At 44.6% G+C, this 26,305-nt stretch overlaps 1 protein-coding gene across 3 annotated transcripts in view; it reads left to right on the forward strand.

Moving 5' to 3' along the window:
* The window catches only part of TRIM2 (tripartite motif containing 2), a 460,803-nt gene that overhangs the window by 173,475 nt on the left and 261,023 nt on the right, over positions 1–26,305 (forward strand). Inside the window, exon 1 of one of the 3 annotated variants that reach the window (XM_086962312.1) lies at positions 21,809–22,331. The exons of the other annotated variants lie outside the window; for them this stretch is intronic. The gene's annotated coding sequence lies outside the window, so the exon portion shown is untranslated. Of the gene's footprint in view, positions 1–21,808; positions 22,332–26,305 lie in introns of those variants that run through there. 3 annotated transcript variants of the gene reach the window in all.

A 26,305-nucleotide genomic window follows, 5' to 3' on the forward strand; every position in this document is an offset into this window, starting at 1 on the left:
AAGACCAGGCAGATGGCTGAGATGGCCAATCCTTGAGGACTCCCGCAGCATGCGCGGCTGTGCAGCACGTGCTGCAAACTGAAACTGTGTCAGCGCGAGGCGTTAGAACTCCCAATTGAAACTTTGATGCATGTAAAACAGCTCAGTCTTTCCCAGTGCAACAGTGTACAATATTATTGACTACAATAACATTGTATCCGATGTCGGCTTCTGTTTTACCTAAGTGCGCGTGGAACTAAAGAAGTATGTATCTTCTTTCTTTAAATGGTCCCACTGATTTTATTGTTTAGCTGTCACCGTCAACAGAAGTCCAGCTTGAAAAGCAGAATACACATTATTCATCAAAACGTGTGGAATAGCAATGAATCCATCTGGCATTTTCCACACTGGCATTATCATCGAATTAAATACCATTTGCTTACATTGGTTCGTTGATAGTGCATATACATTGCCGATAGTGATTATACTCTTTTGTTGTTGCCTGAAAAGCTTCCTTTAGCGAGAAATAACAACACTATTTATTTTTACAAGCATTGGCAATGGCAGTAGGTCAAGCTTATGAATACACTGTCAAGTCCGACTTAAAAGTCCACCTCTTCCCCTCTCCCTCCCTTTCCTCCTTACCCTTCCTCTTTAATTGCGATTCTCTTTTATTATTATATGTTAATATTGTGTATTTTAGTTGAATGCATTTCATGTTGATTTTTGATCACTTACACTTGTAAATTCCTTCCTCTTTTTTGTATTGTATTTATTCTTTTTTATTTTGTCTTAAAACTTAATAAAATCTTACTGAACTAAAAAAAAAAGTCCACCTAGTTGTGGTGCTGCCAGAGAATAACGCCAGAAATTATCTAGTTACCTAAGGCACTTTAATAGCATGTGGGTGCTCTTGAAGTTTCATGCTTAGGCACCGGGATAAATAAAATGATCACAGCTGCATGGCGGGTAAGCACTTTTTTGTGGAAGCACACAACTTCTGCCCAATCAAAACATGTACTCTTGATTCCCAACATGTGGACGGAGCCAAAGCCCCTCTACTGGTGATTTTCACATAATTGGCTGGCGGTAGCTGAGCTGTGCTGTTAAGCCAGATCATAGAAAACGGATGCCTGGCACTCAGTAAGTAAGTGGAAATGCACCACGTTTTTTCACAACCAGTCTGCTTCCCATTCTAGTGAATGCAGAACCCTCTAGCAACATTTTTATATCTGTGGAGCAGGTAAATATCTGAGCAGGAGCACATGTACACGCTGCTTGTTGTGGTGCCCTCTATTGAGGTCTTATTTAACTTCACCAACTCCCCCGCCTGGAAATTACTCTTATGACATATGGGCTCCCATATGATGATGTTGATATTTGCTGAGCATAGATCCTCTCTCCTGAACACTCCAGGGAAGTATTAAGACTGCTAAATGTATGACATTTCACAGATGTCATGGCTATTGTCCACTGGTGCTTGCTTGTCTAATCTCATTGGATAATATTTTTGCAGATTTTTTTCCCCCAATTTACTGCAGTTATGTAGCTTTGTATGTGCTATATATGTGAATGGAGTGTTAGTTGATGGGCATGCACAGTCAGTGGTGGACGCACAACCATAAAAGGTAAGGGACAAGCTAAATCCTTCACGTCAAACCGCACCTAGCTAAATAGAAGTCAAGGGGGACTGATGCCAGTTTTCAGGAAACCAAGCACTTAACCCAAGAAGTGTCCTCACCCTCCTCTAGTCCATGCCTCAGCAAGAGGCAGAGCAGCTGCTACTGGAAGAAATAAGGTAGGGAAATAGGGGTTAGGGAAGAAAGAGAGAAAAGGGATTCTTTGTTAGTTGTAAATTCTAATCTCTCTCATTCAGTGCAGTTTTCCACTTAAGGAGGAGGCAGTGTTTCACCAAACAAGGCACATCAACTAATATGGTAAAAAGGAAAAATTAAAATACTGCTTACCAGTCTTTGAACAGGGTGAGCAGCAGATGAATGCTGAAAACAGAGCGTGTGCTCTGGACTGTGGAAAGCCTGCAGCAACTGCAGGAGAAAGTACAAAGCAAAAGGAGCCAAACGCTCATAACCATACAGTAAAGAAAGGAGAATACAGTAGGAGAAAGAAACCAAGGGAGCTCACTAGAAAAGAAACAAAATAAAGGTACAGGAGAAATGGGAGTGGGTTTGAAATGTAGCCATCGCTGATCAGTGCAGCTATGTAACCCACTGTCATCGAAAGAACATACGGCGAGATGGGTTTTTATGCTTCCTAAGGTGCCCTGGAAGTGTATTGCCCAACCTAGATTGGATTTTCACTCTTTAGAGTTTATCATTCTAGTTTCTAATGGGGTTTGTAATCTTTCATCCCCTACTCCCCATAGCCACTTGCATAACCCTATTCTCCTCTTATGGTCCCGATGAGACCTGGGTAAGGCATTACATGAGATGGCCAAGTCTGTGTAGCTTTCATACCAGGAACTCTGTCCTAATTCTTCACAACAGAAAGCAAAACTTAAACACAAACCAACAAGCAGCTTGTATTCAGTATTTTATCATCTCCAAGTTGCCACCCTACTTTGTATCAGTTTCTTTCTCTCTGCCTATTTTGTACCACTTTCTGAAGTTCTCTGTTTATCAATTTGTAATTCTGGTCACTAGACATTTTAATACTAATTTGCAATCTTTGAGTGACAATAATTTCAATCACCTTCGAATAATGAAATCTAGAATTAGGCCCTCAGGGATTCAGAACTGTAAACTTGTAGGATAAACAGTTCTATGCAGCAGACATGTTAACCTCAGAACTATTTTACCCAATAGAGGGGCTTGAATCAACTCCCTACTGGACCTTGTTATGGCATATTCATTTTTCGGAGTACTGCGAGTCAATGTCTCCGCTTTGTGATAGGTCTGTAATGCACACTGACTTGTATACTTATTTATGATTCCGCTTTGGAAACTAGGTGTTTCAGTATTGGGATATCAGGGTGCAATGCTGAGTTTTGTAAATGTATAAATACTGTTGAACATATAAATAATCTTGTACATTTGCGTGCTATGGGTCAGAATAAAAGTCCTCTGTGAAGAATGGGAATTTCTCCCATCTTGGAAACCATTGCCGGAGCTTTGATAACTTTGTTGTCTTAGTACTGCTAGATGGAGAGTGAGTGAGGGAGGGTGAGTAACCTAAAACAGTCTTGCGATTACATTCTGGTGCTTATACTATTGTTTACTGTCAGAATGTAAGTACCAGAATGGAGAAAAAAAACTAGTTGTGGGTGAAACATTAATACCTGGCATGGCCTGGCATAGCTGGCATATCTATCCTTCCAAGCTCCAAGTTTAGATAGATGGAGGAGGTACTGAGTGTAATGATCTACATCAGAGGAAATACATATAAAACACAATAATTGATGACAAACAAGCAGAGGGATGGGCAATAACCATCTGGGAAGTGAAGGAGTCTACCAACACTAGACCTCTGCCAATTAAGGGGTTGGCTTAATGATTGTGAAGTAGATGGACACCGATAATAGCCACTTACCTATATAAGGAGATATGAAAAAGTACCATGGTGAAGTGCTGGATCTGGATTCGTGTTGGCATACTTGAGACTGACCCAATGTGCATTGGTGAAAAGCTATCCCGAATCCAGAGATAAGACTGATGCTATGTACCCCACCTAGGAAACAGGTCTTTCTTTACGTGAAGAAAATTATATGATACCCCTGGTGCTATTTTTTCAAGAAATAAGTTGACACCACTGATGAAATCTGCTCCGTGTGCAGCCCCATTGTTGTATTGTGATTGTGGTAACTTAAATATTAATAGCATTAAAAAAGTATATTGAAAGAATGGATTTTGGTTTTGTCAGGGTGGAGCTTAAGGTTGACGGTCATGTAGTTTTACAGTATAATCAGGAATGTATCCAATCTGGATGTCATGATGCCAGAGAGGTTCTTGAATTTGAGGATGGCCTGTGTGTCATGGGCATAGATGTTGCAGTACAGACCCAAATACATTAAATCAGTCCATACAAAAGTCTGAGGTAGATGTTGAAAAAAAGGGGGAGATGGTTGGTTCCCCAGAAGGTGCTGGTACACATTTAGTAGGGCTTGGAGGCAAAGGGTAGTAATGAGATGATAAGGAACCTGTTGGATGGTAAGGAAGTGATCCAATCCAAGGGTTTTCTTTGGATGTTTACATCTCAAATCTGGTCACTAGTGTTTGTTAGTGGCCCATGTCAAATGAGGCTGGAAAGTGCAGTAGGAGCAATGCAAGCACTGCTTTACCATTCATGTGTGTTCGCAGTTCATTGGTTTTAGAGCCTAGGATAGATTCTATCTCTCTGTAAGGATGGAAGCTGGGCTTTGTAGCTGAAGGGGTATTGGAATTGTCAGTGAATTCTAGCATTTCGCTGAGTAATAGTCATGAGCTATTGACTCGTGTGCAGGGTTATTTGCATCCAGACCGTAATTATATATAAAGGGTATGATAAATGAACGTTTGAACCTTTTTGGCATGTTACCCATAATATGTGTAGTATTGGTGATAATTTCTGCATCTTCGATAATAGGATTAATAAATAGGATTTCCTTGAAGATAGCTGGAAGGCATGGGTAGGTCGTAGAGACCAGAATTTCAGTTGTTTGGGTAGTTGCTTCCAGCTTGGAGTGTGCGTTTATATCAATATATTTGTCACAATGTATCTGTTGATATTGTATATGGCAGCAACTGTATTTTTTATTTTTTTATTTTAAGAATGGTGTTTTCACATCACATACTTTCACACAGCTTACTCACATGTTACTCAGACTTCAGCAGAGAAATGCTATAATAATTTTTACAAGCACAGTTACTATTAACTTATATATTGGTACCACCCCTATCTTCTGCTTTGCACCTTTTGCTACTTTTTCCTTTGCCTGTGCTCTGTGCCTTAACAGCCTGTTTTGTTTCATGTGTTTCTCTAACATGGGCTGATTGTTTACATTTCAATCCCTACTAGCGAATCTCTACCCTTCTCATGTTTTTCATTTTCTCGTTGATATGTTTATAAATGGCATGGATAGTAGCCTCAGTGTTTTGGTTAAAGTAATCTAGTTTTTTGTGCTTGTTTTTTTGTACCACAGAGGTATTATCATATTTTTGTTTTATTTAGAACCAGTGCTGCACAAGCCCTATTTTCCTATGAACAACTGGAGTTCCGCTCCTTTGTCCAACATGACTCTTGTGGTTGGAGCAGCTAAATTAAAAAAAATCCCTTGTGACAATAAACTGTGTGTGAAGCATCCCCAGTAGAAACAAAGGCTTGCTTTCAGGTGCAGTAGAATGGCTCAGCTTGCCTCAGTCTTACTTGCTAAGCATTATTCTAGCAGTAAACAGGCCCCTGCCAGTGCCAGAAAAGCCCATTTGATGCAATTGTGCATTGAACCTTCTGTCCAATCTTCTTTCTTCCAAGCAGGTCTAATAGATGAGAATGCAGAACAATGGAAACAATGGGACCATTTGTAAAGCAAAAGTGTCTGCTTTATATAACTATAATGCTAAGACCTAGACAAGTTCGCTATGGACAAAGTATATCCATATACAAGCGATGACTATGTGGCACCACAAGTCAACCGGAGAGGTGGTAGATATGGGTCAAATTATTCAACATCATCAAGCGAAGATGACTCCAATATGAATGACAATACGAACTGTGGTGGACAGACTGGTAGACCATCCAATCGACGAGGAAGAGGAAGAGGCCCCAGAAGGGGTAACCCCTTTGGACAAGGATACAATCCATGGTGGCAGCCTACACCATTTGGATTTCCACCTGGAAATCAACAACAAACACCGTTTTTTCCGTACCCTCCTTACAATCAGAAGATGCCACCACAGCCTTTTTTAGGGTTTGGCCCCAACAATCAAAGAGGCAGAAGAAGAGGACCGAAAACAAGGGTGAGCTGGAACTCACCAGTGGCGACAACGATGACGGCTCAACCCCCAGGAACAGCGACAACGAGCGGCACAAGCAAATAATAATTAATCTGTGCTCTTATGTACCTACTGAATTAGAGTTGCAAGTCTTGAAGAAAGGGCTCGGTTTTGCGCCTACATACAAAGGAGACGTGTTCAAACACGTCAAGAGCTCGCATCCTTTTTCAGAAAAATTCGCCTCAATGCCTTCTTCAAGAACAAAGAACTAGGAGAGACAAACATTACTAACACTGGATTACGCCCGAAATCTACTTTCAATCCACCGACACACATGACCCCAGCACGCATCATTGCCTTTGAAGAAGCTGTGCTTTATGATTTTAAGAACATTATGAGCAGTAACCGGAGTCAATATCAAAACCTTACCAGAATGGAAAAAACCTCTTTATATAATCTGGCTAACAACTCAGATTTAGTGATCAAGCCCGCTGACAAGGGGGGAGCGGTAGTTCTTCTTAATAAGGAGACTTACAGAGATGAGTGCTTACGACAAATCAATGATCAGAAATCTTACAAAAAGTTGCAATTAGATCCAACAAGACGTCTGTCTAACGAAATCATCAGCAAAGTGGAAGAAGCCAAGGAGAAGAAATGGATCACGGATCATGAGGCACTCTACTTGGTGGTCACGGCTCCAATAATACCTTACTTTTATGTATTGCCTAAAATACATTAAGCCACTAGACCACCGCCAAGCAGACCGATTGTTCCGGGGATCGGCTCTCTGCTCGAACCATTATCCACTTTTGTGGATTCTTTTCTTCGCCCCATGGTATCACAAATGCCCACCTTCATCCAAGATACCAAGCACCTTCTTTCTGATATTCAAGAGTTACCCTTTGACACAGAAAAGGATTGGTTGGTATCCTTTGATGTGGAATCACTTTATACTTGTATTCCACAAGAAAAGACATTGACCACCATCAAACTAATGCTTGAAAACCTAGTTTGAGAGAGTATAACACCAATTGATTTTGTGATGTTCTGTGCTAGGAAAGTGCTTAAAGAGAACGTTTTTAAGTTTGAGGACCAATTGTACCTTCAAATTTCAGGTACTTGTATGGGCAGTGTTTGTGCCCCCAGCTTGGCCAACCTATATGTCCACAAAGTTGACAGGAGACTATATTAACACCTAGCAACCCGTTCTTCAACAATCTATGTACTTGGAAAAGGTACATAGATGACATCTTTGTCATCTGGCGAGGGGATGAAGATACACTAAAAATGTTCCACGAATGGTTAAATTAGCAGGATGATTTTCTTACGGTTCACTCTAGAATTCTCCAGGTCTAGCCTACCGTTTCTGGACTTATTAATAAAACCAAACAATGGAGTTCTGATGACAGAATTATACAGAAAACCCACCTCGTGCAATTCTCTGTTGCCTTTCCAAAGCTACCACCCACGAGCCCTTCGTGAAAATCTACAGTTCGGGCAGTTTTTACGTATAAGACGTAACTGCACCGAACTGGAACAATATGAGACACACGCCAAGGCACTGTCAGTAGACCTAAAAGAAAAGAAATACGCTACACAACTCATCCGCAAATCTAAGAAAAGAGCAGCAAACAATAATAGAGAAGCGTTGCTGGAAAAAGGTACAACCAGAGAAACTAACCAGAGAATAACGTTTGTCAATACCTTTTTCAAGCTTTTCGAATTCCGTGAAAAAGAGCATTAACAAACACTGGGGGGTTTTGAACCTAGCAAACAATATCCTCCTGCGCCCTTTGTTTGCCTATAAACGAAGTGCTAACCTCCGAGACAAATTGGTCCATACCCGACCGCATGGTATCAAGAATATTGAGTCACAGACCACATTGTGGAATATGCCCCAGGTAGTTGGACATTTTCCATGTGGGACATGCACAGTTTGTCCCCAAACTGAGAAAACCCTTGAAATAGACATAGGCACGTCACGCCCATGGAAAATTGAGAAACATACAAATTGTAACAGCGACCGTGTGATCTATCTGATATGGTGTCCCTGCTAACTTCGCTATGTGGGAATGACCACTAGAAAAATTAAGATCCGCATCCAAGAAAACAAGAGCACAATTAGATGCGGCAAACGGTCAACAAAACTGACCAATCATTTTATTGACAAAGGACATGCTGACACTGACTTACATTGGGTGGTTTTAGAAAAACCCTGGATTCCACCACACTTGGCAGACCCCACAAGATTTCTCTTCCGCAAAGAACAACAGTGGGTGTATAAACTTAAAACAGATGACGTGGGTTTAAATGATGATATACCCTGGGTCTCTATTTAAGAGGCTCACTGCACTCTTGTTAGTTGAGACATATTAATACAATTGGGTTACAAGCTGATATTTCAATCACACCCATTTGAATTCTGTTACCTACCCTTTGTAATACATATTTACAACAAGGGGTGGTGAGGGACAGAGTCTCTGAATTAAACAGAATGCTCTCACCCAGTCAAGAGATCAGGGCTAGATCCAACACCGTTTTTTAGCTCACTGCACCATCCCAGTTTCAGAACCTGGCTGTATGCAAATTAGTCTGTTCCTGTCCCAGTGCATGATGGGAACAGGGCAAACCAAACTACAAAAGCCAATTCTTACACTGGGAAGGAAACAAGCTACCGGGGACCGGTTTCTGGCATTTCAGCCGTCTTCGGCCCGGCTTGCTTGAATCCTGATGGTGCAATGAGCAAGGGACTCACATCTGAGTATACCCTTCCACGCTTAGGGTGGACAAAAATATTTACAACAAGGGGTGGTGAGGGACAGAGTCTCTGAATTAAACAGAATACTCTCACCCAGTCAAGAGATCAGGGCTAGATCCAACACCGTTTTTTAGCTCACTGCACCATCCCAGTTTCAGAACCTGGCTGTATGCAAATTAGTCTGTTCCTGGCTGTTATGCCAGAAACCGGTCCCCGGTAGCTTGTCTCCTTTCTGGTGAAGAATTGGCTTGGTAGTTTAGTCTGCCCTGTTCCCATGATGCACTGGGCCAGGGACAGACTGATTTGCATATAGCCAGGTTCTGAGCTGGGATGGGGCAGTGAGATAAATAACGGTGATGGATCAAGCCCTGATCTTTGGACTGGGTAAGAGTGGTCTGTTTAACTCAGACACTCTGTTCATCACCACCCCCTTTTTGTAAATCGTTTTTGGCCACTATAGGTGTGGCAGGGTATACTCAGACATGAGTCCCTTTCTCACTGCTCCATCAGGATTCAAGCAAGCCGGGCCGAAGAAGGCTGAAATGCCAGAAACCGGTCCCCGGTAGCTTGTCTCCTTTCTGGTGAAGAATTGGCTTGGTAGTTTAGTCTGCCCTGTTCCCATGATGCACTGGGCCAGGGACAGACTGATTTGCATATAGCCAGGTTCTGAGCTGGGATGGGGCAGTGAGATAAATAACGGTGATGGATCAAGCCCTGATCTTTGGACTGGGTAAGAGTGGTCTGTTTAACTCAGACACTCTGTTCATCACCACCCCCTTTTTGTAAATCTTTGTAATACATAGGCATAGCTTGCATTTATGTATAAAGTTCTGTGATTATACAGGGCAATAGGTTTCTTATCAGGTGTGTGACTCAGGAGATACAGAATGAGAAGAAGGTCTGCCTCCTTATTTCGTTACCATACATACATGATGAGTCATTAATTAGTTAGGTTATGAGCCTTTTATAGCTGAGTATTGCTCGATATCAGTGCCCCGTAATCATCAAGAGCACGTATGCTCATGGTGTTTTGCCTCTCTAACTAACCATAACGATCGCGCATGCGTGAGGCTGAACACCTATATATACCCAACTCATGTGCTTTCTGAATTTCTGGTTACTAATAAGGGTGGTGTTATTAATTTCTTCATCACCATTTCCCTATTAATATCTTCATCACCACATGATTTGCCCACAAATACCAGTTTCCGAATTAAAGCCCTTCGCTATGCATATCGAGCATTTGCGCATAACAAACTAACGATCTTCACGCATGCGTATAAGAGTAGCATTTCTCCTCACACGAGTACGCACGCGCGCGGCTGAACAATCACTCCCCGACGCATGCGCAGCTACAACACAGGCGCGCACAGAGGCTGCTAAATTATCAGGACCCCTTTCGCGCACGGCTGGAAAACAATCAGACGGCCACTATAAACACGGAAGTCTGCCTTCCATTCGGTACCTCCCGGGGCAAGCTCTTTTTGGCATCGAGGTACCGACGGACAGGTAAGACATATAGCTATGACCACTTTTTGATCGTTTTGGACAAATTGCTATGTTAGGTGTATTAAAAACGGGTTACCTCTCTTATGGTAAAAGTTTATACTGTGCAGTTCTATTTTAGAATGCCATAGCCATCTCCTCTAAATAAAATTGGGGCAGTATTGTGTTGTACCTAGGAGCACTTGGTCCTCCTGTTTGACAGAGCAATAGAGTATGTAGAAGCTAAAATGGTGTACCTATTCAGACACCTATATTCTTTCCCGCAGTGCGGGCCTCCTTCCAGAGCAGCCAGCCAGGTAGAGGTGAGGCAGGACTATCCTACAGTTGAAGGTAAGTCCCTGGTTATAAGTATCAGAAAACTTGCAATACAGGGACAAATGCACATATTATGCAATGTATTTCATGTGATAATTTTGCAATTTGTTTGTGTGTCTCTCTCTCTCTCTCTCTCTTTTTTTTGCTACTTGTGTGTATTTATAGATACCTGGGTATGACCTGACAGACAAATGAAAAGCAGGAATACCGGTATTTTATTATTTTTTCACATTATTGCAGCAGCATTAGCACGTAATAGGCTAATTATCCACTTGGGCGCCCCCAGTGGACTCTTTTCCACTGGGGGCGCCCGTGAGGCGAATCAACTCCGAGGACGATTCGGGCCTCGTGGCTCCGCTGGGCCCGACGCTGGCCGTTTTTCCATCTATCTCTGCCTCTGCCTCCTTAGTGCTTATGGGCAATCTTAAATCTGGGTCGCCCTTAGACCCCTGCCCGGCCAAATTCTTGGCAAAAATGGTGGAAGTCATAAATCCGCTGGTGAATCCTCTCCTGAATCTTTCGCTGAGCCAGGGATTGGTTCCGCAGGTCTGGAAGCAGGCAATGGTCATCCCATTGCTGAAGAAGCCTGGTCTCGATCCTGAGGCTCCGGTCAATTATAGACCGATTTCTCTTCTGCCGGCTCTCACGAAAATTGTTGAGAAACACGTACACACCGTGCTCTCCAATTTTCTGGAAACACATGAGATTCTGCATGCCACCCAATCCGGCTTCCGCCCGAACCTCAGTACAGAGACCGCGCTCCTGGAAGTGTCAGAAGCCATTAAAGGGGTTCTGGACTCCGGGGGCAAAGCCATGCTGGTCATGTTGGATCTGTCGGCGGTCTTCGACACCGTCCCCCATGAGGGCCTTCTCGCAAGACTCTATGAGATTGGCCTAAGGGGGACGGTGTTCAGCTGGTTTTCATCTTTTCTAGCTGGTCGCCGACAAACGGTCTGGGCCTCCCCAGACTCTGCCGTGATGCCGCCATTGGGAGTCGGGGTCCCGCAGGGCTCTATATTGAGCCCGACCCTCTTTAACATCTTTATGACCCCTCTGGTGGCGTTGGCGGAGTCGTTCGGGGCCCAGATCGTATCCTATGCCGACGACACCCAGCTCCTCTTTTCTTGTAAGAGGGGAGGAGACTTCGATGGAGAGAGTATCCGGGATTGCCTTGGGGCTGTTTTTAAATGGTTCCAGCTGAACAGCCTCAAGGGCAAACTGGATAAGTCGGAGGTACTCTTCTTCGGGTGTGCGTCGGATCCTGACTGGCAAGCTTGGTGGCCCATTAACATGTCCCCCCCGTCCTGTTCATCTCAAGTAGCTAAGAACTTAGGGGTCAAGATGGACAAGGGTCTGACGTTGAGATCCCAGATCCTAGGGGTGACGGGCACATGTTTTGGCCTCCTGAAGATGCTGCGGAGGTTTTTACCTCTCCTGTCTGAGGAACACAGGAAGCTGACTGTGCAGGCTCTGATTGGGTCCAGGTTGGACTATGCCAACGTCCTTTACCTGGGCCTGCCAGAGTACCTGTTGCAGCGGCTTCAAGTGGTGCAGAACGCTGCCGTGAGGGCGATTTATGGCCTTAACAGGCGAGCCAGTGTTGCTGGCCTTCTGCAGACCTTACATTGGCTCCCTATCCGCAAACGGATCGCTTTTAAGGCATTAACCCTGGCCTACAAGGCTTTCCACGCGGTGGGAGCCAAGTATCTCCAAAGAAGACTTGCCTTCTATCACCCGGCCCGCTCTCTCAGATCAGAATCTCTGTTTTTGGCGGTTGTGCCTCACGTTAAGAGAGCTCGCATTGGAGGCCGCTCCTTTGGATTGCTGGCGCCACAGCTGTGGAACACCTTGCCGCTGACACTCCGTGAAGCCACTAGTTTACTTGCATTCAGGAAAGGCCTCAAAACTTGGCTGTTTGCCCTCTAGGCTGTTCCTCTTTTCCTTTTCTGATTCTGTTTTCTATTTTGCTTTTATCACAGTGTTGTGTTTATTCTGCTGCTGATCTTATAATTAAAGCGCCGGGACACTCTTTTTGAGTAGCCGTGCGCTATACAAAAATAAATATAGCATAACATAACATAACATAACGTAATAAATCTGGTCCTGAAGAAAGCCGCTGATACTGTGGTATAGATCAACAGGCTGAAACATGTTGACCATCAAGTGACAGTGATTCTATATCCATACCACTGTGCTGTTTCATTTTAACCCTGTCAAGTAGAACACATTAATAAAGTCAAGTAGTGATTCTACTTAGGCAGTTTTAATCTCACCCTTACACTCTTTCACACAGCGCTGCAGACCTCACTACATCCATCATCTCACATATGGGATTACCATCCTGTCCCTTACCTGACAAAACATCTCTGAGCTCCTTCCTTAAACATTGAAGTAGTAGCTCCCAGTGGTGACTAGGCTTTACACACTGGTAAGGAGGACCCATATGATGAAGCATGTCACCTTCGGGTGAGTGAGGGTTCTTATCCTTAAGGGATGTTTCCCCTAGTCATTCTTCACTTGTAGTATTCTTTTTGAGAGAGACACTACGTATTTGCTTACACACACATGTCTGAGACTATGGTGTTTAACTTGGTATTTAGTTTACATGTAAGGCTCCCTGTTATCCCTTTTTACTGATTTTTACAGATAAATACGGACAGAAAACATTAATTTTCTTATCTGTATTTATTTTTAAATGTGGAAAAAACGGAAATTGGATTGCTTTTTGAGTATCTCTAAATACTGTCTGCCATGACTGCCAGGTCAATAGATGTGTGGATTAATAGATAAGGGGGTTAGAAAAGAAAAGAATTTTAGTGAAGAGGCATTAAGAGCAGTAGATATGTACAAGGTTGAATGTGAAATGCGCATATTTTCATATAAGTGCACTGATTTATCTTCAGTGGGTGTTCACAGCACTGAAACCTGGCAGACATTCAAGCATGAGTGCATATTTAATGGTTAAATAAATGTGGAAATATACTAATTTCAGCCTAATTTTTCCACAAAACCCAAAATAAATATGGATAAATACAGATAAAATTAGCAAAAAATAAATATGGATAAATACAGATGGAAATGGCATAAAAATAAATACCATAACACCTGGAGTCCTATTTGCATGTCTTTGCCCTTTTGGTGTTTGCAAAGTGGTTCGGAAAACGCCAATCCGACATGCCTAGGGGTGACATCTGAGGTTAGCATAATTTGAGAGGGTACTACCAACCCGGTCCTTTCCTCACGTGTCACTTGTCTTGGATTCCTAATCTACTTTTTATGTCTTGTGTAAGCCTTATATATAGGATACATAACTGGTGTGTAATATGGTCCAGAATTCCAATATATGCCATGAAGAGTGGTGATGGCATCATAAACAACAAATCCAAAGGCCGAGTGTTTTCTAAATGTCTCCAGTCATTTTTTTGTTTTTTTAAAGCCTGCGCTTTAAAAAACAAAAACCCTGGGGTGGGCACATAGCCATTCTCCTCAAGACTACTTGAGGCCCCGGGGACCCGATCTCCAGGGGCTGATGTATAATTAAAGGATAGGGGGCACCAGGCCCCCCTCCCCAAGACTCCTTCAGACCTCAGGGACCCCAACTCAAAGGACCATGTTACAAATTGAGGAGAGGGGTAATGTTCACCCCTCCCAAAGCCATAATATGGCCCTGGGAACCCCATCCACTGGGCTAGATCCATTGCTGTGTCCCTGGGATAAAGCTGCTCCTGCAGGGTAGGAGCACAAAAGTTTCTCCCTGCCTGATCCCTTGCAGGTAGGGGAACTTAGAATTGCTCACGCCTGGCAGAAACATAAGAAAATCTGCTTGGCGGTGTGGGAGCAAGTTGGCTCCCGCTAAAGCTGGGGTGGATCCTAGCAAAGAAGCGAATGGGACCAAAGGGGCCTTGCGCTTTTCCCACCATCATCCTACATTAAATATGCAATGTGGTGTCCTGGGTGGGAACCGGGACACCCCACTATAAACTATAAAAAAGTTAGAACAAGGCCAGGTCCTGGGCAGCCCATGGCCTGCTTGCAGGAAGCCGGGGTGGGTGGGGGGGGGGCAGGCTAATTCGCCCACACAGGCGCATGGGCAGGGCGGCCTCTTCATGACGGAACCACGCAGTCATGAGCACACGGCACCCGTGGCTCATGACGGCGTGGTTCCGTCATGAGCAGGCAAGGGGTTAAATAACCCTAGATATTAACTGAACTTCCTCTAATTGTGATCTATGCCAGCTGTATGAGTTGCTACAGACCAGGTTGGCTCACAACCCACCACTGTTCCTAACATTAATGTTCAAATTGCTCCAAAGCCGCTACTCCAGCCCTCGTATGGAATCAAGATCGTCTTCCACTGTGTCCCCTCTGGTATATATAGATCTCAAAGCCCCACTGCCAAAAAAACACTGTACACCGTTCTCTCAGTTTGGTTCTTTACCCCTCCTAGCCTCTCTCCAGTAGAAGGTTCTCGTTTAGAAACCAGATTTTCTTCCACTGTGGACGACTTTGAGTTGAACTTAAAACTGCACCTGCTGAAGAAATGGTCCCACCGTGGTTAACACTGAGTTATACCTGGTACCCGAATGAGAAGGTTTTCTATCACAGTCAGTCACAATGGAGATCAATTTATCATTAAAGCAAGGAAATGGGCATCTAATGCTATTCCCTGATTTTCATAGATGGCTAACACAGATAAGAAACATATTACCCTGAAAAGTAGATGAAAAAACCATTTGAACTCCAAATAAAGCTAGGACAGAAACTGAACAAGCTAGTGGGTACCTTTCACTCATACACCGCTCCATACTTAATTGTGAATATAGCAAAATCCATCAGTACCATTCTGACAGGCCCGCCAGATAATTAGATGGGGTCGAAAAACATTGATCACAGTAAGTTGACATACTAAGACAGATCAATGAAGGATGAAAAAGACTGGATAGATTTCCTATGCCGTTAGCATGCACCTTTTTACGTAGGAATTGTATAATGCCATTAGGAACAAAATATGTAGGTGTCCCATCCCTTGCAAAAGCTTACTCGTTACTTAACTCATGAGCATAAAGTTACATTTTAATTCACTTGGTTAGCCCACCCTTTAACCCACAATAAAATGTATTAATATATAACATGCAAAAGACTGTCTGCAATAATTTGCGTAACCTAGAAGGGTCTGTAAGGGAACACAAAAATGGAAGTTGATTGAACTAAGGTTCAAAAGCTTTACAATATACAAATGGCTGAAGCTGAAGGAATTTCCCTGGCCTCGACAATATATCCAAGAACCGTGTTTTTTTTTTTTAGCAGTGTCTGTTGTTTCCACGTGGTTACGTGCTACACTTAGCCATGGCAGCACTGGCGATTTAACTTACCAGGCATTACCCTGTGGGGGTGGAGCCACTGGAGACCAACTTTTGAAAGGCTGGGTCACCGCTGGGTCCTGAAATAGACTCTCTAGCTCCCCGGAGTTTACTGCAGCAAGAACAGTGGGGGCATAAGTGTTGGTGGGTTGTCGGGTAAGTGCAGGGTTGGATATTTTTGTCGAGCTGTTTTTGGTTTCTAGTTGCCCTTAGTAACAGTGTTTTAACCTAAATATTTAAATAAATAAATAAATACAAAGAAAAAAATAGAATTCACCAAAGATGTAAACAAAGCGTAAAGCAGTGCCTTCCTCATTCTGGTTACAAGGTCTGCTCAGATTCCCAGGCCATTAGCCCGGAGGGTGTGCAGTCTGTAACTATTAGCCAACACAAACACTCTCCAAGGCGCTAGAGACTGAACACCACTATGCGATAGGCCAAATGAATTACGGAGTTATTGGCAAGACTCTTGTGCTTGAATATTAGATTAAATAAAAACAGAGTTGTGTAAACAAATGAAAGGGCACAGTATATGCAGGGCAGATCATTTAATGCAGAAAACAAACAAAAAGAGAAGTAGATGTTAAATACATTTAAAACAGTATCTACTGTAAGAATGCTACACACTGGTTATGGCACCTGTGTGCGAACAGAAAAGCAAGTTAAAGGAAAAACTTGTGAAATAATCAAATATCTCACTGAGAATTTCCCGTAAATTTCTTACAACTCCCTCCCAAGGAGCACACCCCCCTCCCAAGGAGCACTGTATTCGGGTTTCCTCTTTTCATCTGAGGCTGCCTTTTCATCTTTCCTGTTTGTCCCTTCTACACCCCACAGCTGGTCACCTCCTGGACTGTTATCATTATTTGATGCCCATCACATCAATCTTCCCACCAGAGTTGGCACCCGTGAAACAAGTTTACTCATCTTCACACTGACATATTGCGATAAAGCTGATTTTCATTCCATCAACATACCGCTATGCAGAGACACAAGTAGAAGGACAAAGCCCATGTTGCTGAGTAGTGTCTGTGACACACACATCCTTTTGTACCACAAGGGGCAAATGCAGAAGTGGGTCCTTAAATACAGTGATTGCCTTTTCAACTTTCTCAATTGAAGGCACACCTAGCAGCCAGATGAGTAAATGGTCGAAATCTCACCTTATAATTATGCAGAGGCTCCACCTCTCAGAAGGAGAGCTGCTTTGAATATCTAAAAATAGATCTACAAACAAACAAAATACTGTTTTTACTATTGGGCGGGTGGATTGATTATTCTCCTTTGAAAGATATTTACAGTCCAGTTGCCCAGAAACGTGCACATGATAAAGCTTAGGTGCCCTTGCTTTACTGTTTGTACTATTGGTGGTAGCACTGGATATCATGGGGTTGGTGTACACACACCATACACAAGTCCAATGGTCCTAATACATCTTGGTCCAGAGGCTCACTTGACTTTTACCATTATCATTTTGGACAAGGTCTTTGTTGAGTCTCTGAACCTAAGGGCAGCTCTGTGGATCCTACAGCCATGGCCGGACTGGCCAGTCGGGCAAGCGGGCAATCCCCCCGGGAGGCCGGAGCTCCTGGAGGCTGGTTTTGGTGCATGGAGGCCGGTTTCGGCACCCGGGGATCCGTTCTTGGTCTTCGGAAGTTGTGGTGCGATGTATGCAGTTCCATAATATCTTTCAATTGCTGCTCGTTTTAATTGTTTGGAGCTGTTTTAGGACACAAACACATTCTACACATGCACTCCAAAAACAGCTACCTTGTCGCTTTTCCTCAATAAATGAGAGCACAGAAAACAGAAAAATGACGACAAAAAGAAGATGGCAGGTAAAACAGTCCGACTCCTGCACTTCCACATCATTGTGCCTAAGTTAGGTATGTTGCTCAAGCACATAGGCAGGCATTGGTGCTAGACACATTCCTGGCTGGGGGTGACTCGGCGTGGGGGGGGGGGGGGGTGCTTGGGGCAGTTTTGCCTGCCAGTACAGAACGCAGCACACCAACCACCTGCGCAGTCACCCAGGGGTCATCCCTTAGCCCTATGCTCTACAACGTCTACATGGCTCTGCTCGCCCCCATCAATACCAAAGGGGATGATGGACAGAGCGTTAGAGCAGATCAAACACTCACCCCCAGTCAACTGATCTGGGTTTAATCCTTCATCATTCTATAGCTCACTCCACCACCCCAGTTCAGACATGGCCATATGCAAATCAGTCTGACCGTGTGACTCATGGGAACAGTCCAGAGTGCATGCAAGCAGAGCTTTAAAACAAAATGAAAATCCCTTGATTTGAAGTACATGCGGTCAGTTGCTGTCACTGTGCAGCAGTCTCAGGCTGCTCGAGCCTCCCACAGCGCAGCAGCATTAGGGGCTCTCACTACTGGCCTGGTGGTCTAACTAAGGGCTAGGAGAGCACTTTGAGAGCCTCAGGTGAATACTACCAGCTAGCTGTCTGTACATCAAAAACACACTGGCAGTCCTTGTTGGTGCAGGCACATTTGTGCAGCCCCCTCCCTCTTGTATGAAAGGCCACTTCAAAATGGAAACAGGCCTCTCATCTGTGTGACGGGCTCTGAGCAGACATACCTCAGGTCTTCTGTTCCCTTGAGCAGAACGGACCTTTTCCCTTGTGGCCTGGTACACCATTTTCACAATGTTTTCCCAACATTTTTTGGGAGAAATACTTCCCAAACCCCACCTTGAAGTTGTTGATCTTGCTCATTGTGCTTACTTGCTGCACGCAGTATGGGGGTTGGTCTAACAAAAATTTCCAGGGCTGCTTTTGGTTCCCTGTCCGGCCCTGCCTACAGCGATGACTGACTGAAGCTGAGGAAACTTTTGGTCTTGTAAAAAATTCTGACTCTAAGATTGGAAATGACTTGAAGGGCACTGAGCAGGGCGGTGGCTGGCAGCTGGGTTATTAATGACAAAGCCTTCCCCTTCCAACTGATACAACAGGGTAGTCATGTTTGAAATGGCTGCTAGGCATTCCATCGTGCCTCATTCTGACATAAAATATTTCTCTTGAACCTTTATAATATTGAGTTTTGTTCATAGACGTAGATAACCACTACTTCCAAATATACAGATGGTTAATAATAAAATGCAAGAAGCTGCTCAAATGCATGTCCCTCACTCTGTAACCTAAGAGGGTCTTTGGAGCAGGGTGTGAGATGTAATATCTATAAAACTGCCCGCTTGCTCCCTCTCCTCCCCGACAATACGGTCTCCCTTGTAAGTCGGATTAGCTATATTGTAAAGTACTCTGGTTCCTCTTGTGGTTTGGCTCAGGCTAAGGAGTAGTCTGAAAAGCCAATAATGTTGTTCTGCTGTACACTGACAGCAGGCCTAAGAAATGTGTTTATCAAGGAAGGCAATGCAAATGAACGTCCTGTGAAGTGGTCTAAAGAGTGTAGAAGAATGAAATAAAAAGAGGGCAGCCCTGACGTCTCCACCCACAGCCACAGTTCAAAAGAGAATGGCCGCGGGGGCTGACGATGCGATAGTGCAGCAGCGCCGGAACGACCCGAGGCCAGGACACCATCAAAACTCCCAGCCCAGCACATGAGCGGGGAGCGCACCTGACCCCAGAACAGGAGCTCGGCCTACCGGAAAACCGTAGCGGCCGAGCCGTGCATTACAAGAAACACAACAGAATTAATTAAACACACAAGAAAAACTCACGGAACCGTCACCAAAGGAAACTGGATCCAGGGACCGGAACCGGGAGCACCAGCGTTCCGACAGCCGTCGGAGGAGAAAAAAAACAGGCATGGCGGTAGGTGGGCGGAGCTTATGTACTATGGAAATACTGGCGTTGTGATTGGCTGGGTGGAGGCAGGACTGCCTCACGTTGTTAGGACTGGGACGGGGAGGACCCATGAGGGGGTAATGCATATGGTAGAATTTAGAAATAACCTGTAGTTTTCGGGACAGTCCTTTATCCTACCTACATGATTCATCAACCTGAGGCTCCTGATCCTCTCCATTGGGGTTAAATACATTTACATTGGGTTTTAATTGCTGGGACATTCCTCAAAGTGTGTTATAAGAGTGAAAAATTACACCATTGAGATACATTTATTATTATGTGTCTCATACCCCTAGAGTTGTAGTAGTAGTAGGAAAGCTTTATTCGATTTTAGCAAAATGTTAAAATCATAAAAGCAGCAACACAAGAAATAATCAATACATATTGTGCATAGAAAAACAAAGCTTGTCACATATATATCGTTACGTTTAAGGATTAACTATAGGTACAGTAAATTTAAAAACACATTAAACTTTTCCTTTTTCTGAACACACTTTTTAGAAAACCGGCCATAGTGGCCACACACAATTCATCATGTTAAATATTTTACACACTGAAAATACACAGCTGAGGGAAATCTGCTGATTCTTTTCCAAACAGTTAAAAAAGATAAATGGCTTGGCCAGTGAGCCTGAATGCATTTATTTTTACTTGGAAATCTTGCGCATTTGAAGTGGTTGAGCCAGCAGATTAACAATGCGAGCTGAGCCAAATGTCTGGCTTGGTTCTAAGAGCCAGTGTACGAGCTGATATGAAAATGTTTGGCATGTAAATCATGCAATAAACATCATGTAAAAATATGATAAATTCTTGTCAGTATTCAAAAAAGCATATTTCTTTAATATTCGGAATAGTTTCACTGTGGTTCATCAGGTGGTATATCACTACACTGATGGGCATGTATTAAAAGTGATAGTTCTTAATCATGGACTTAGAAGCATTCATCACCCACCTACTCCTTGGTCTGACGACAATGGTATTGGTTAACAAAGAGTCAAGGCAGTTGTCATATGTACTCTCTATGTGGCTATATTCATATTATAAATGGAACACTATTATAGCCCAGTGTTTCTTAACTATAGTCCTGGGACCCTTAGGGGTCTGCAAGGGCTACTCCGGGGATATGCGTTTTTATTCAAAATAAAAAAATATTAAATTGAATACATTAAAAATAATAAAGAACGCACAAATAAAGAAACAGAATTGAAAATGTAAAAACTTTTTCTATGTTTGATCATGAATGAATCAAAAGATTTCCATATTTGAGCATTTTTATGGTGCATACTTCTTTTTGTATTTGTGTGTATTGTTTTTAAGTTCAACTAAAAAAAATTGCCTAGGCTGGGAGTCTCCGGCTTTCAATCTTGACTCAGTGGGGCTCCCTGGAATGCAGAAATTATTGAGTAGGGTTCCACAGAAGTAAAAAGGGTAAGAACTGCTGTTATATTCCATTAAATCAAACCAAAGGGATGGTATTGTGCAGCGCACAGGGCACACCCTGAACTCGCATATTTCAAGATGTTCTCATCTACAATAATGAAAAAAAGTGTGCACGCTTAAATATAATATTTGCCTAGGATCACAACGTTGGTCAAATGGGGAAGCCGTGATTGATTTAATTTTTTCTTGTTCCAGATTTAGCGATTCAGCCAGTAGTTGGGTTAATGTTTGTCTTTCTAACTGCGTTAAGTATGAGCGTGAGTGGCAGGCAAAAGCCTCGCGAAAGCTGGCCTCGTTTTGGGGGTCGAAGCACCAAGAGTTGCTCGAGCTGAGCCAGAGTCCGTCATCTGGCTCGAGCCTGCCTCGAGCCCTCAGTGGCTCGCCGGCTCCACTGCGCATTCATTGTATTCAGTACAGTGGACGTGTGACGCAGCGAGAGCGCTGCATCTATTATCGCATGCTTTCTCTTCTCACGCGCCTGAGAGGAATTAGAGTGCCATGCGGTGTGCCTCGTCGTTGAGTGCTTGCCACTTCCCCCTCAGGGCAGCGGCGCAAGCCGCAGCCTTCTCGTCGTTCACATTTGGCAGAAGAATTATGTTTTTCGCCGCGCCCTCCCTGGAGCCGGCTGTCTGCATAGGGGCAGAAAAATCCTGGCCCCGCCCCCTTCCTCCTCCCCTAATCCGCGGTGACATCCCCGCGACCACGCGCCATGGACCACTGAGGCTGAAACAGCTGATCGCTGATTTATGAACAAGAGCCAACGCATCTCATCCCAGCCCTCTGCTGCATCCTATCCCACAATGCCTTGCACCGTTTGCTGCAGTCTTCCAACGCAGGCTGGGCGGATGGGGCAAGAGGGAGAGATGCACTAAATGCAGATTGATTGGATTGGCTCGTTCCAGGGGCTCCCCCCTAGTCAGCAAACCTAGGATTTTCTCTCCCCTAATGACGACACCGAGCTTCCTTTTGTGCGCGCCATCTCCTGCCCCCCACCTGCCATGGAGGCTCACCTCGTCCAGTAGCAACCTGCCTTCCCTGCAGTGAGAGCTCCCCAGCTGGGGAAGAGAGTCAGTCCTCCCCCCCTGGTCTCTTGACATCCTCCGGAACTTGCCGTCAGCCAGAACGATGCTTCCTTCTCGCGCATCCCTGGAGGTCGCGGCCATGGCCCACAGCAGGACTGTCATTCCTGCCTCCTGCTGAATTGGCATTTTCTGCAGAAATGGGTGAGTGCTCTTCTGTGTTTCATTGTGATTTGTGTGTTTTCTGTGCTTTATTTGTACATCGTTGGCGCAGCTGGAGAGCTGCAGGCTGAGGGGGAAGGGAGCCACACCGAGATCACACATACTCGCATTGGGGATTTTGCACATAAATGATGCCGTTCATGTAGAAGATGGCAGGTATTAGATTGCACAAGTGATGTGAAATATGACTCTATCAGGGTATAAAACGTGCCCTTGCCTCCGCTTTGCAATAATTGAATGGCTGCAAGGTTCATGATGACTTTGCGTTCTTAGGCCGCGGCTTACAGTCTCCTGCTGTAAACAGATTCTGCGTTTTGTTCGTTTGCAGGCACAGAACAGAGGCTTTCTTTTAGAGACGCCCTTCCTTCTCCTCCCTTGATCATGCCGAGCATAGACCCCCTCGCCGGTGGTGCCAAGGCCCGGCGGACCCATTGCTGCCGTCGCCATTGGAAACGTGTTCATTCATAATGCATGAATACATGATTGTGGTGCCCGGCGGAGGCTGCCGGCATTGATTGTCACCTCGAGAAGGATGGGGCTGACACGGTAATCTAGGCATTGGGCTGTGAGTGGGTACTCCTCTTGTGAGCAGACGCCCCTGGTTTCCCCAGGTTCAAGTCGTTATATTATTGTGTCTTTGGAGAGTGCCTATGCATTCTTGTGGTACTTCAAAGCGCTGCTGATGAGATGGGAGGGAGTGGGGGGTAGGAGGGTGATGGCCAAAGTAGGAATCCGGCAAGAAAAGAGGAAATAGAGGGATAGGTTATGGCGTCCAAATAACAGTGTGTTTTAGCTGTTAAGTGAAAGGTTGAAGAGACGACTAGTACACTCCAGAGTTCCTTGTGGTTTGAGATTTTCGTGGAGGTTTGTGGTATTGTCTCTTACTGGAGATGTGTTCTGACATTATCTCTTTCTGGAGGGTTGTGGTATGGTCTCTCACTGGAGGTTTCTTTCATTGTCTCTTACTGAAAGGCTGTGGTATTGTCTCTTACTGGATGGTTGTGGTATTGTCTCTTACTGGAGGTTTGTCTCATTTTATCATACTGGAGGTTTGAGGTATTGTCTTTTACTGGAGTTTTGTGGTATTGTCCCTTATTGGAGTTTGTGGTATTGTCTCTTACTGGAGTTTTGTGGTATTGTCTCTTACTGGAGTTTGTGGTATTGTACCTTACTTTAGGTTTGTGGTATTGTCCCTTACTGGAGGTTTGTGGTATTGTCCCTTACTGGAGTTTGTGGTATTGTCTCTTACTGGAGTTTGTGGTATTGTGTCTTACTGGAGTTTGTAGTATTGTCTCTTACTGCAGTTTGTGGTATTGTCTCTTACTGCAGTTTGTGGTATTGTCTCTTACTGCAGTTTGTGGTATTGTCTCTTACTGCAGTTTGTGGTATTGTCACTTGCTGGAGTTTGTGGTATTGTGTCTTACTGGAGTTTGTGGTATTGTCTCTTACTGCAGTTTGTGGTATTGTCTCTTACTGCAGTTTGTGGTATTGTCTCTTACTGCAGTTTGTGGTATTGTCTCTTACTGGAGTTTTGTGGTATTGTCTCAGTTTGTGGTATTGTCTCTTGCTGGAGTGTTGGGGCTGGTCTTCTTGTGCAGCACGCAGGCCACAACTGCTTTTCTGAAATCGTAAAAGATTGTCGGTTGCAGAGATTTACTCGAGTCAGTTGTCCCAGAACGTTCATGTTATTGGTTTTTAACTGGACTACATCTCCTTGCTAAATATTTGGGATTTTTAGAGCTCCAAGTCTTGCCCTCTCTTGCAAGCAGCACGTCTGGCCTTTCATATTCAAAGTCGGCTCCAAGCTGTGAGTGTCTGGGCTGGGTCTGTCTTTTGTCTCTCTCTTGCCGTCTGGCATTCCTTTAGCTGAAAATCAGCATCGTTTAATTAAGACAAGGTCATCCGCCCTGGTGGTCAGTGACCCTCGTAGCCGAAGTGAGTTGCAGTCCATGTACTCGTGACGCTCTTCCGCAGAGGCCTGGTGTGAACTGCGTCTGGGCCCCTTCTCAGGGGGTGTTGGGGTGAAAAAGTGGAGATAACGTTCGCCACTCCTGGCCTGGTTTTTAAAAGACCCCTTAACTCGCGAAGAATTGGGCTCACTTCTTTACATCCTTCGCTAGAGCCGCGCAATCTATCTTGTCTCAAATAGCTCACTAATATCAGCAATCGGTGCTCCAACTTCCCACCCCTACACCTCCCAGCCCCATGTTCTTATCAACATGAAACTTTTAACCAACTTTAAGACCTACAGTCCGCATGTACCCCTCTTCCAGGGCACAAGTCCTAAAAAAAAGAATTGGGGGGGATGCTGACGTCACGACAGGATGTGAGGTCACGAAAGGTGGCTTGCATCATCAGACTCATTGCCCCCCTCACTCACCCCTTGGATGCGATTACATCAGAGAAGCCAGCAGCGTTCTGACTGAGCTCTGATCTCGCCTCAGAGAGGCCAAAGAGTGAATGCGTGTCTCCATTTGCTCCAGTTATCGAGCTCCTGGTAAAATAAGTGGTGGGGGGGGGGGGGGGGGGTATGGCGCTGTCCACCCGCATGGTACCCCGACTCGAGCCCTGCCCTCTCCTATCCTCTGCTGCTTCATATTGCTTTTCTAGGCTGCCCGTCCCAGGACTAACCCTCCTCTCGGCTCTCCTTTTGCCATCCCTCTTCCCCTACTTCTCCCATTCTCCTTAAACTGTCTATCCAAAGTTTCATTCTTTGAGCCCTCACACTGCCCCAAGAAAAATCCTCCCCCGGGGTATTCTTCTGGACCCACTTACTACTTTAAGACCCACTCCTGCATCCTCCTAGGGCCTCCCACATACTCTTCAGACACAGCCTGCTCCCTAGCAGCGAAAGGTGTACCACAGAATGTTTAAAGAGCACAGAATATTCAAACACAATATCTTCTCTTCGTGTTTAACCAAGTCCCTGTTGACATACAGAATCCAGAGATGTCCCTGTTCACTTGCTTACATACCCTATCAATCACAGTGAGCTTTCTAGCCCCTCGCCACACCCTTCTGGAAGTACCTGCCATCCTAAACCAGCTTTCCTCTATCTACTAAGATTCCTCTTTATCATGTTAAGTTCGTGCTCTGTCGAGCAAATCAAATTATTTTCCTGAGCTGCAGCACTTTAACCTCTTCTGGCCATTACTATTTTGCCCTCAGCTTCCACAACATGAGCATCAGTTGGCCCCATCTCGTGCTTCCCTTTTGATACCACCTGATCAAAATCCGTCCTAAACTCTTGTCCTCCCTGTAAGGTCTCCAGCCCATTTTGCAACACAATGACCACAAATCCACACCAATGCACCTGAAGGATAAAGCACACCAGTTAACCTCCATCTTTCATCCCATCATCTCATATCCTCAAAGAACCCCGCTTGTAGACACTCTTCCACCTACCTATGTCCCTCCGCATTGCGCCCCTGAGCCCCTGTTTGAAACCCTTCATAACGGCCCCTATTCTAAATGAGTGAGTCTAAAACCCCTCTTCTTCTGCCCATCCCTGGTACTTGTCTGAAACAATGGCCCAGTGCATACCCCTCCATCTCACAAATCCCTACATGCTCTTGACCAGGCCATCGCCTTCTCTTCTTACTCTCTAATCCGCACCATGCCACCTTTTCCTATTTGCTCTGTCTTACTCCTCCTCATGCAAATGCCCTCTCTACCTCTCCTCATGTTTATTTAGCCGCTGGCATCCCTTTGCTTCCTCAACCTCTGAAACCTTAAAGGCCCCAATGAACAACACTGTAGAATTCACTCAAACAATGCTCTTTCCCAGGCAGCTGCGCATGCGTAACATGCCTGGTCCATTATTCTTTTCAAAATGTCCACTGTGATAGGCCTGTGCACATCCCTTCTTCACCCATTTTCGTAGTCCACTCTTCCAGGAAAGTCTCCTCAGTTCACCCTGCATGGGTCGTACACCCCTGAAAACATTTCTCATAGAA

Source organism: Lissotriton vulgaris, chromosome 3_1 (assembly GCF_964263255.1).
Source record: "Lissotriton vulgaris chromosome 3_1, aLisVul1.2, whole genome shotgun sequence".
In the NCBI taxonomy this organism is placed as follows: domain Eukaryota; kingdom Metazoa; phylum Chordata; class Amphibia; order Caudata; family Salamandridae; genus Lissotriton; species Lissotriton vulgaris.